Source organism: Triticum aestivum, chromosome 7B, assembly GCF_018294505.1.
Source record: "Triticum aestivum cultivar Chinese Spring chromosome 7B, IWGSC CS RefSeq v2.1, whole genome shotgun sequence".
Classification (NCBI taxonomy): Eukaryota; Viridiplantae; Streptophyta; class Magnoliopsida; order Poales; family Poaceae; genus Triticum; species Triticum aestivum.
The window spans coordinates 338,897,491-338,909,960 of NC_057813.1; positions in this window are offsets into that span (position 1 = coordinate 338,897,491).

The following is a 12,470-nucleotide window of genomic DNA, read 5'->3' on the forward strand; positions in this document are numbered from 1 at the left end:
TGTCATGATGATGTCATAACCCTGTTTTCCTTTTAATTAAATCTGTTAATTTCAGAATATTACTAAAACTTTAGAAAACCTTTTAAAATAATCTGTAAGTCAGATGAAAAACTTTTATACATGAAAGTTGCTCAGAACGACGAGACGAATCCGAATACGCGGTCTGTTCGCCCGCTACACGTCCCTATCATAACAAACACCAAACCGTTCCCCTCCGATTCATCTGTTTGATAGATGCCCGGAACCGGGAAAACTTTCCCGGATGTTTCCCCCTTCGCTAGTATCGCCTAACACTGCGTTAGAACACCTCTAGCCCCGTTTATTGTCTTGTTATGCATATGTTTGCGTGTATTTACTGTTTCTCCCCCTCTTCTCTCCGGTCGACCCCGAGACCGCTGCTGATGCTCATGTGATCGACTACATCATTGACGACCCTTCTTCCCTTTCAGCGGAGCTTCCAAGCAAGCGCCCCCCTTTGATCATCCCGATATCGCTCATTCCATTCTCTCATGCTTGCATTAGATTTTGCTACTGTAATTGATTGCTCCTATTCTGATGCATAGCCCGCTTTTGTACCTGCTATTGTTACCTACCTGCTTAGCCTAAACTGCTTAGTATAGGTTGGCTAGTGATCCATCAGTGACCCCCACTTGTCCTTGTTGCCCCTGCTTCATCATCAACACCTCGATCGACGTGATCGACGACCAGAGCCCAACACCTTACATCACATCACGCCCCTTTTTGTTGCTCGACTCTGCAGAGTTACCATCGAGTGCCGAGGGTGGAACCTCATACATCACTCCTGATGAGATCTCTGTAGTGTAGCTATTCGGTCGTGGTCATCGAGGGTGGTTCCTCCTTCACCATTCCTGATACGTCTCTGTCGTGCAACACCTCAAGTGTGAACCTCGAGGGTGGTTCCTCTTACGTTCACCTTGATGATTACATCAAGTGGAATCCACCGGGGGTGATTCCTCGGGTTTTCCCCATGATGTTTGGACACATGGTTACCTTGTCTTTACTTGAGAGCATTGATGAAGTCGGGTCGGCCCTGAGGGGTACCCGCGAGTTGATGTGAAAGTCGGGCGGGCCAGTAGAGCACCCGCGAGTTTTCCACGTGGCACGGCCGGGCAGTCTAGGCCCTTGCCGTAAGTCCACTAGATGGGGCGACGGGGTCACATTATCATGAGTCTCTGCTCGTTTCCGTGAGGCCCCAATGCACTAACAGGTTTGGGTATTTGTTCTGAGTTGGCCTCTATCCTTTACGCACTAACCACCACGCGAGAATAGATATGGGCCTCGACGTCGCAGTATCAGCCGAAGCTTTGTCAGACGTCCAGTTCAACATTGTTGCCGGGCCGGATCATGCCATCCACTTCACGGGTGGTGCTGGTATCCCCTTGCGCACAATGACCCGGAGTGCAACGGGCGATGGGCCCAGACCCCGGAGTGCTTAGGATGTAGACCGGCGGGGACCTCTCTGCTGAGCCTAGATAGGGCTGTGACATATTGATCTTCCGAGGTCGGGCATTGACCCCAGAAAGGTATGTCCGGCCAGAGTGATCGAGCGTGTTGGGTAACGTGGTGCACCCCTGCAGGGAAGATATATATTCGAATACCGTGTCGACGATAATGGACGTTCAGACTTGTATCTAGATCTTATATAACTAGAAATGGATACTTGAGTTATGTGATGGATATGTGGCTCCGAGATTGCTTTCTCGCAGGGAGTCGAGGAGGGATCTCTGGGCATTAATGTTACAACATGTTTGATAATTATAAACTGCTAGTCTTTACTCTTCCACAGGCTGCAAGATGCTTCGAGCTGCTTGAAGATGCTAGTCTTCGATAGGCTAGGCCTTCCCCTCTATTCTGGCATTCTGTAGTTCAGTCCACAGATACAACCCTTCCATTTGATACCAATGCATATTTAGTACATATCTCATGCTTGCGAGTACTTTGGATGAGTACTCATGGTTGCTTTGCTACCATTTTCCCCCTTCCTTCTTCTTTTCGGTTGATGCAACCAGATGGTGGACCCTTGGAGCTAGATGCCACCGACAATGGATGCTACTACGCGGAGGCCACCGACGACCGTGAGTAGTTAGGAGGTCCCAGGCAGGAGGCCTCGCCTCTTCGATCGTTGTTGCTTTTGTGCTAGCCTTCTTAAGGCACCCTTGTTTAACTTATGTCTGTACTCAAATATTGTTGCTTCCGCTGACTCTTGTGTATCAAGCTTGTATTCGAGCCCTCGAGGCCCCTGGCTTATAATATAAAGCCCTCAAGGCCCCTGGCTTGTAATATAAAGCTTGTATGATTTTCCCCTAGGTGGACACAACCTGCCCTGTCGCTCTGCCTCAAAGTAACACTCGGGGGCCGTCAGGAACCCAAGTCCACCACTAAGTGGATGGAACCACCTATCCTTTCAGCCACCATATCTGAATCACTTGCGGGTAGTCTACGAGCCGACCCGCTTTTAGTCACAACATGTGCCATGTGTAATATACATAGTATATACACGTGATCACATCTCGAGTTATCACGACCCGATAGTATAGCATGGCAGACGAACAAGAATGTAGGGCCACTGATGAAATACTAGCATCCTATACTAAGCATTTAGGATTGCAGGTAAAGGTAACAACAGTAGCAACAATGACAGGCTATGCAATAGAATAAGAGCTATCGAATCAACAATAGTAGCAAACCTAATGCAAGAATAAGATAGAAGAGAGTGGGCGATATCAGGTTGATCAAGGGGGGTTTGCTTGCCTAGAAGCTCGGTATAGAAGGACGGGTCGTCAACACCATACTCGATCGAGTTAGCAGCGGTGTCAATCTCGTAATCTACTGGAGAGAAGAGGGGGGAAGAAACAATGAATACAATGTAAACAGATGCATGACGATGCATGACATGACATGTAACGGTGCTAGGTGTCGGTGTCCAAACCGGCGGATCTCGGGTAGGGGGTCCCAAAGTGTGCGTCTAAGGCTAATGGTAACAGGAGGCGGGGGACACAATGTTTACCCAGGTTCGGGCCCTCTCTATGGAGGTAATACCCTACTTCCTGCTTGATTGATCTTGATGATATGAGAATTACAAGAGTTGATCTACCATGAGATCGTAGAGGCTAAACCCTAGAAGCTAGCCTATGATTCTGATTGTTCTTGTCCTACGGACTAAACCCTCCCATTTATATAGACACCGAAGGGGGCTAGGGTTACACAAAGTCGGTTACAGAGAAGGAAATCTATATATCCGAATTGCCAATCTTGCCTTCCATGCAAAGGAGAGTCCCACCCGGACAGGGGACGAAGTCTTCAATCTTGTATCTTCATAGTCCAACAGTCTGACATAAGCATATAGTCCAGCCATCCGGGGACCCCCTAATCCTGGACTCCCTCAGTAGCCCCTGAACCAGGCTTCAATGACGATGAGTCCGGCACAAAGATTGTCTTCGGCATTGCAAGGCGGGTTCCTTCTCCGAATACTCCAAAGAAGATCTTGAACACCAGAACAGTGTCCGGCTCTGCAAAACAAATTCCACATACCACCATAGAGAGCACAATATTCCACAAATCTAATCTGCTGACAACTTTTTCATAGCGTGACATCACGCCACGACCCGGTCATTATTCGAACCGTTTTTCTCAACCAGCTACTGCACATCTTGCGAGGCGGTTTTACTGGCACGTCTTGTCAAAGCAGAGATCATGTCCCCTTATCACGAGATTCTCATCAATACGGGTGTGGATAACCCAACCGCGCCATTAGCATGGCACTTGGGGAATAAGCGAGTTTCTAGGGCAAGTGGGGAGGCGCACGACCCCTGCAGCCTTTATAAGGAGACAATGATTCCCCTTTTTTCACCCACGCCTTCTTCTTCCTTTGCTCATCCACTCTCGAGCTCCAATGCCCAAGCTTTCTCCTTCTCTGCAAAATCTTTCCGAACATGTTTGGAGCAGGAGCAAGTGGATGGCCTCCTCTGTCACGAAGGAGGACATCAAGAAGCTTCGGGAGGCCGGATACCTGTCCGCCAACATCGCGCATAGGCTTCCGGCTGAAGGGCAGATCATCCCTACCACTAAACCCTAGGAAAGGGTAGTATTCCTCTCTCATTTCATCCGCGGGCTGGGATTCCCCCTCCACCCGTTCGTCCGTGGACTAATGTTCTACTACGGGGTGGACTTCCATGATTTAGACCCCAACTTTATCCTCAACATCTCGGCGTTTATTGTCGTGTGTGAGGCCTTCCTCCGCATCACGCCCCACTTTGGCCTATGGCTAAAGACCTTCAACATGAAACCAAAGGTGGTGGGCAGCCAACAAGCGGAGTGCGGAAGCGCTATGGTGGGCAAGATGCCCAATGTCACCTGGCCTGAAGGTTCCTTTGTGGAGACTGTGAAAGGGTGGCAATCGGGGTGGTTCTACATCACCAAGCCACGCGACGCCAATTGGGCGGAGACTCCTGAATTTCGATCTGGCATCCCCATGCGGCTCATCTCCTGGAAAGAGAAGGGATTAGCCTGGGGCTCCGCGGAAGAAATGACCGGAATTTAGACCTGCGTCCAAAATATGATAGGCAAAACGATCAAGCTCGTCAACGTGGTTCAAGTCATGCTCCTCCGCCGAATTCTTCCGTGTCAGAGACGGGCTTGCAATCTGATGGAGTTCGACCCGGCCGAACACCAGACGCTGCGAGAGCTCTTTGGCACGACGCACGAAGACGTTTGGAAGGTGCTCTTCAAGGCCAATGAGGTACCACCACCCATAACCGAAGATCGTAGACTCAGCGCGAAACGCCCAGCCAATCCGGTGAGTTTTCATATTTTGTAAGATGTGCTTTTTACCAGCACATCCGTGGGAGGAATCTAAGCCTCCATGCCGTTTTTACAGGCCTGGGTAGCGATAGCGGAGCGGATTGACTGTCCGGCTCCGCTACCTGAAGATCCAGAATCAGATCTTCTAACGAAGATGTTGTTTCTGGCGCCCTATGAGGTGCCGGAGAAGAAGGCCAAGAAGACGACCGCGGGGACCAGAGAAGGTCTCCGACGCAAGGTTGCCTCGGACGTGACGTCCGAGGACACCGAGACGCACTCCTCCATCGAAGATTAGGAGGAGGAGGAGGAAATCCACCCCCCCACCGGGGGAGAAAGAAGAGGAAGGTCGCCCCGCATGGGGAGGCCAAGGTGTCCAAGAAGGGGAAAACCTTTCTTCCGGACCACTCCACCGCAGCCACCAATAGCGGCGAGGAGTGGGAGCCCAGGGACAAGCCCCTGGCCAAGTCGTAAGTATCCGGACATAATAGTACTCCCGGTGTGTTTGCTTTATCGCTTCTTATTATGCCAAATGTGCACCTGCAGTCTGGCCAAATCCCACATCGAGGTATCCTCCTCTTCGGAGGGGCCTCTGGACCCGTCGGCGATGAACAGCGATTCGCTTCCGACAACCTCCTCCCCCAAGCCCACGGACGACACCGAGGTGTTGTCTCGAAGGATACCGGTCCAAGGGGAGACAGTTTCGGAGACGCCATTAGGCGAAATCCCAGTCGCTGGGCACACGGGGGGGGGGGGGGGAGACCCCCATGGGCTCCGATAATGGGGGCCGCAGCCGGTTTGGCCCCCAGCCGAATACGGCTCCGGAAACCCAATGGTTCCGAATTTAGGCAGGCAACCTCTCTCTAAGGAGGGCGAGCCGCCTGTACCGATGACCTCTGTTCATCCAGAGACACCGGAAAACTTGCTGGAAGCGCTTCGCAGCACTTCCATTGATGAAGAACACTGTACTCTTATGAGTACGGTGATTGAGAAGGTCCGGTCTACCAAAAGCGGATTGACCGAAGCCTGCGCCAGCCTTTTAACAGGCTTTGAGGTAAGTAAGAAAACTGTAAAAGCATATCACAACATTATAGACAGTAGCCCCTGATGCTCTGTTTGGTGTTTGGAAAGAAATGCCGAACAGAGGATCAAATAATGTTTGCAGGAGTCTAATAGAAAATATATATGTGAATAAGCAGGCGTCGCTGCTGGCCGCTGCCGCTCGTACTGCGGAGGTCTTTGGACTAAAGCAGGACCTGGAGCGGACCGAGGGAGAGCTCGGCCTTGTGAAGAGGCAGCTCGAGGAAAGTCAAGGTACGCGATACCCCATTTATATATTTATAAAGGATAAATGGTTTATGCTGATAGAAGCGTCATGAACTTTGATAGGGGCCACGATCGAAGTGGCAGCCCTTAAGAAGGCGTTGACCGAGGCCGAAGACAAAGCGGCCAAGGATCGCGCCGAGCGCGAGAAGCAAGAAGCCCGGGTTAACGAGGTCCATCAAGAACTCCAGGATTTCGTCCAGAAATACGAGTCCCTGGAGCGTGACTCTAAGACTCAAGAGTCCGAGCTTGCTAAGGCCCTCCGGAGCATGCAAGACGCCAAAGCCGAAGCCCAGAAGGCCCTTCAGGAGATTCAGGCAGCCAAGAAGATTGCGGCGGGTAAGGCATTCATTATGCAAAGCAAGCATGTGAAGGAGACTTTCCTTTTACTTACCCAAATTTGGATCTCTCCAGGAGCATTCACAGATCTACCGTGCAACATATCTGATGCCGCAGAGTTCTACCGAGCCGAAGAAGGGAGCTTGACGGAGAAGTTATTCTGGTCTCAATATCTTGGGACAGAACATCCGATGCCCTTGAGCGACGAGCTGAAGCAACTGGTCGAACTGCACAAGGCAGCCGAACTGGCCATGAAGGACCTCATAGTCCAGTTGTGGCCTGCCGACCCTATGCCCAGCAGCTACTTCGGTCTCGTGAAGCGGCTTGTGAGTGCCTGCCCTCAACTTGAAGTCATAAAGCGGTCGGTTTGCATTGAAGGTGCACGAATGGCCTTCGCCTATGCGAAAGTGCACTGGGTGAAGATGGATGCTAAAAAGCTGATGACTGAGGGGACACCGAAGGGCAAGGAGCACCGCCTGCCCAAGAATTATTATGACAGTGTCCTGAAGGGCTCCCGCCTTGTGGCGGAGCAATATGCTAAGGATGTATTCTTTTAGTGAATGTGCTCATTTGATCCTGTAATATGAAACAAGTTCATTTGCGCAATATAATGCTTGTTGATTTAAAATTTTACCTCATGTGCGTCCGCTTACAAAATCTGAGAGTTGGCCAGTCGTCGGCTTCTGCCCCCATGTAATTAGTACAGAGGTGTTCGGGATAAATCTAAACACTCTTTATCCAAATTTTTGGTCCTTTAAGGAGGTGTTTAGCGCAACGAACAAGGCAATCGGACTATACGGCTTTATCACCCTCACTTAGCCATAGAAGTTCTATAATTATCAATTTTGGCGTAGCCCCTGGTATTCGGAAGGCCGAACTTGGGGCGCTATACAAGCCTAAATCGGACAAAGATTGATTACTCGCATGACGCGGAAAAAATCCTTAAGGATTTGAAACTTCTCGAACAGCGACCAGCTCTCGCCACATCATGACAGTCAGTTTTCGGCTTTCTCTACTGAGGTGCTCGTCCGGAAGAACCGGGACACAATCGCAGTAGTTCTTCCTTTACTACCCTAGCCGATATAGCGGAACATAGGGTAGCAAGCACAGGAGCCAGGAAACCCAACTATTGACCCAAGACATGATTCGGAGCTGATGCACATAATGCTATAAGTTCGGGATGCCGCACTGTCGAAAGTGTTCAGACTTTCTTGCCGTGTTATGGGGTACAGTGAAGCCCCTGGCGAACTGAACGTACCAAAATGTACGAGTGCGATTTGTAAGAAATAAATAGTCAAGGAAAAAAAGAAATGTAGTAATAAGCTGACATTGCACATTATTTTCCATTGTTATTATACGTCAAGGCGTATGTATACAAGTAGTGCAATAAGCAAATAGGACTATTTGACATGCCCTAACCAAGAGCGAGCTGTGTGTGGGTATGTAAAACAGGTATAGCAATCGTTATCAGAGACCACCTGGGGATTCCCTTGTACATCAAAGCTCCTTGCCTCCTTGGTGTTTTCGTCCCGTGATGGGTCCAATAATCAGGTTATCGGAAGAGCCTCAAGAAGATAGGGTCCTGAAAGAAAGAAAAGGGTGAAGGTATGCAGATTCTGGGGCGGTTGAGCCGCATTGTGTACCGCCGTCTAGTTGTGCCTCCGTTTATGCCCCTGGTATTTTGAGTGCATAATTATGTACGCGCAGCACAAATTTCACCGCCTGACTGGGACTAGGACGGAGGCCGAATTGCTAGGCGAGCTCTGGACGGGCCGGACGATCCTGTTGCAGAGTACTCCAGATTCACTTGACGGTGTCTGGCGGCTTTATAGCCGAATTGAGGGTCTGTCTGAGGAGACTGTTCTCTACTTCTGCTGCAAGAGCCGCAGTGTGCTCCTTCGAGCAGAGGGAGTGCTCTGTGTTTCCATTGACTGTTATAACACCGCGGGGTCCGGTCATATTGAGCTTGAGGTAGGCATAGTGCGGCACCGCATTGAATCTAGCGAATGCAGTTCGTCCTACCAGTGCATGATAGCCACTGCGGAAGGGGGCGATATCGAAGATTAACTCCTCGCTTCGGAAGTTGTCCGGGGATCCGAAGACTACTTCTAGTGTGATTGAGCCCATACAACAGGCCTCTACACTTGGTATGACACCTTTGAAGGTGGTTTTGGTGGGTTTGATCCTTGAGGGATCGATACCCATTTTGCGCACTGTATCCTGATAGAGCAGGTTCAGGCTGCTGCCACCGTCCATGAGGACTCGTGTGAGGTGGAATCCGTCAATGATAGGGTCAAGGACCAGTGCGGCTGAGCCGTCATGACGGATACTGGTCGGATGGTCCCTGTGATCAAAGGTGATCGGACAGGAAGACCATGTGTTGAACTTTGGGGCGACTGGCTCCATCGCGTAGACGTCCCTTAGTGTATGCTTCCGCTCCCGCTTGGGAATATGGGTGGCATATATCATATTTACTGTTTTCACTTGAGGAGGAAATTTCTTCTGTCCCCCTATGTTCGGCGGCCGGGGTTCCTCGTCGTCATCACTGTGCGGCCCCTTTTCCTTGTTTTCGGCATTCAGCTTGCCGGCCTGTTTAAATACCCAACATTCTCTGTTAGTGTGGTTGGCTGCTATATCGGGGGTGCCATGGATTTGACATGAACGATCGAGTATGCGGTCCAGATTGGACGGGCCCAGATTGCTTCTTTTAAATGGCTTTTTCCGTGGACCAGACTTGGAGCCACTGAATCCGGCATTGACATCCGTGTCTTCGGCGTTATCGCCATTATTGTGATGCTTGTGTCTGTTGTGCTGGGGCTTGTCGTTGCTATCTCTGGTGTCTGAACTGCCAGGATTTCTTGATGTGTTGTTGCTACGAGCCAGCCAGCTGTCATCGCCGGAACAAAAGCGGGTCATGAGTGTCGTAAGGGCTGCCATGGATTTCGGCTTCTCTTGGCCAAGGTGTCGGGCAAGCCACTCATCATGGATGTTATGCTTAAAGGCCGCTAGGCATTCGGCATCTGGACAGTCGACAATTTGGTTCTTTTTAGTTAGGAACCGAGTCCAGAATTTCCTGGCTGACTCTCCGAGCTATTGGGTTATGTGACTTAAGTCATCAGCGTCCGGTGGTCGCACATAAGTACCCTGGAAGTTTTTGAGGAATGCGTCTTCCAGGTTCTCCCAACTGCCAATGGACTTTGCCGGCAGACTATTCAGCCAATGCCGAGCTAGTCCCTTGAGCTTTAGTGGGACGCACTTGATGGCATGTAGATCTGAAAGGATCGAGAAGAGGTGTCTAGAGGGGGGGGGTGATTAGACACTAAGTACCAAAAGTTGCATTTTTTAACTTCTTTAAGTTGGAGTGGAGTTTAGGCACAAGTTTAACACTCACAATACATAACAAGCAAGCATGCATAGAGTATATGAGCAGCGGAAAGTAAAGCATGCAACTTGCAAGAATGTAAAGGGAAGGGATTGGAGGATTCAAACGCAATTGGAGACACGGATGTTTTTGTCGTGGTTCCGATAGGTGGTGCTATCGTACATCCACATTGATGGAGACTTCAACCCACGAAGGGTAACGGTTGCGCGAGTCCACGGAGGGCTCCACCCACGAAGGGTCCACGAAGAAGCAACCTTGTCTATCCCACCATGGCCGTCGCCCACGAAGGACTTGCCTCACTAGCAGTAGATCTTCACGAAGTAGGCGATCTCCTTGCCCTTACAAACTCCTTGGTTCAACTCCACAATCTTGTCGGAGGCTCCCAAGTGACACCTAGCCAATCTAGGAGACACCACTCTCCAAGAAGTAACAAATGGTGTGTTGATTGTGAACTCCTTGCTCTTGTGCTTCAAATGATAGTCTCCCCAACACTCAACTCTCTCTCATAGGATTTGGATTTGGTGGAAAGAAGATTTGAGTGGAAACCAACTTGGGGAAGGCTAGAGATCAAGATTCATATGGTAGGAATGGAATATCTTGGCCTCAACACATGAGTAGGTGGTTCTCTCTCAAAAATAGGATGCTGGAAGTGTAGGTTCGTTCTGATGGCTCTCTCGATGAATGAAGAGGAGGTGGAGGGGTATATATAGCCTCCACACAAAATCTAACCGTTACACACAATTTACCAATCTCGGTGGGACCGAATCAACAAACTCGGTCAGACCGATTTAGTAAACCTAGTGACCGTTAGGATTTTCGGTGGGACCGACATGCAACTCAGTAGGACCGATATGGTTAGGGTTAGGGCATAACGTAATCTCGGTGAGACCGATTACACAAACTCAGTGAGACCGATTTTTGTAGTAAGCTAACCAGAGAGTTGGTCAGGCAAACTCGGTGAGACCGATTACACAAACTCGGCGGGACCGATTTTGGTAATAAGCTAACCAGAGAGTTTGCATTGTAATCTCGGTAGTACCGATTGCTCAAGCTCGGTGAGACCGATTTTGGTAATGGACATACACAGAGAGATTACAATCCCATCTCGGTGAGACCGAGATCCCTATTAGAGAGACCGATTTGCCTAGGGTTTGTGGCAGTGGCTATGACATCTGAACTCGGTGGCGCCGGATAGAAAGAATCGGTGGGGCCGAGTTAGACTTTTGGTTTAGGACATATGTGGATGTGAAAAAGTAGTTGAGGGCTTTGGAGCATATCACTAAGCACTTTGAGCAAGCAAGCCATTAAGCAACACCTCATCCCCTCTTGATAGTATTGGCTTTTCCTATAGACTCAATGTGATCTTGGATCACTAAAATGGAAAATGTAGAGTCTTGATCTTGGAGCTTGAGCCAATCCTCTGTCCTTAGCATCTTGAAGGGGTTCCACATCCTTTAGTCCATGCCATTCCTTTATTGAACTTGTCTGAAACATACTAGGTAAAAGGGTTAGTCCAACAAGGGATATGTTGACATTAATTACCAAAACCACCCAGGGAGCACCTGTGCCTTCAATCTCCCCTTTTTGGTAATTGATGACAACATACATCAAAGCTTTAGATAAAGATATAGAGAATATCAAGTGAAGCTTTGGAAAGACATGTAACAAGCATAGGCCCCCCCTACATGTATGCAATCATGTGAATATGGAATATAGAAGCATGTAAATGCATAAACATGACAGAGTAAGCAATGTGTTACATGTATCTTGGCCATATGAATCAGAGCAAAAGATAGCAACAGATGTGTATGTGGGAAATGTACCTTCATGCTCATGAGTCCTTCTTGCAAACAATATATACATCAACAAGAATTCCTCATACACATGACTGTGATGCATATACTTACCTTGTGGTCTTGAGTTGGATTAGGATGGAATGAACCTACGTAAACAAGGTTCGATAACACAGATACACCTACTAGACAGAGCAAACAGAAGAAACCACAAGAATACCAAGACTGGGATGACATGTAGAGAGTGAGTACTAAGTACCACATAGACATGTCCCCAAAGGTAAAGATGTGTAATGAATTTAAGGAATTTCTTTCCCTTAGAGGTCTTGCTCCCCCTGAATCTATCAGGAGATACTGGGAGAAGATAGGGAACAGAAAATCAGAGCAAAATGCAAAATCAGAGATAATGATAATGCAATAGGCACATATGAACATGTCTTTCTTCCCCTCAAGAAGACATGTGGCATCTCTCCTCTTGAAAACCAAGCATCTGGGATCCTTGAGGATTACTCTCTTCTTGAGTATTCTCTCCCCCTGGAGATCTCTCTCTCCCCCTGTGGAAGTGATAAGCTTTGATGTGATCTCTCTCTCCCCCTTTGACATCAATTTCCAAGAAGGGCCTTCTGGAATTTGTCGTGAATGGGTTTGGTCCTTGAGTCACAGCACAAAGCACTGATAAAGATGTGATGCTTGTAGAGGACAAGATTCATTGAGTGGAGCTGGATCAAAAGTAAAGCAGGAACAAGTGGCAAAACGTTTTTCGTGTAGTGAAGTCGGTGGCACCGAGTGGTTTGCTTCGGTTGCACCGAAAGGAG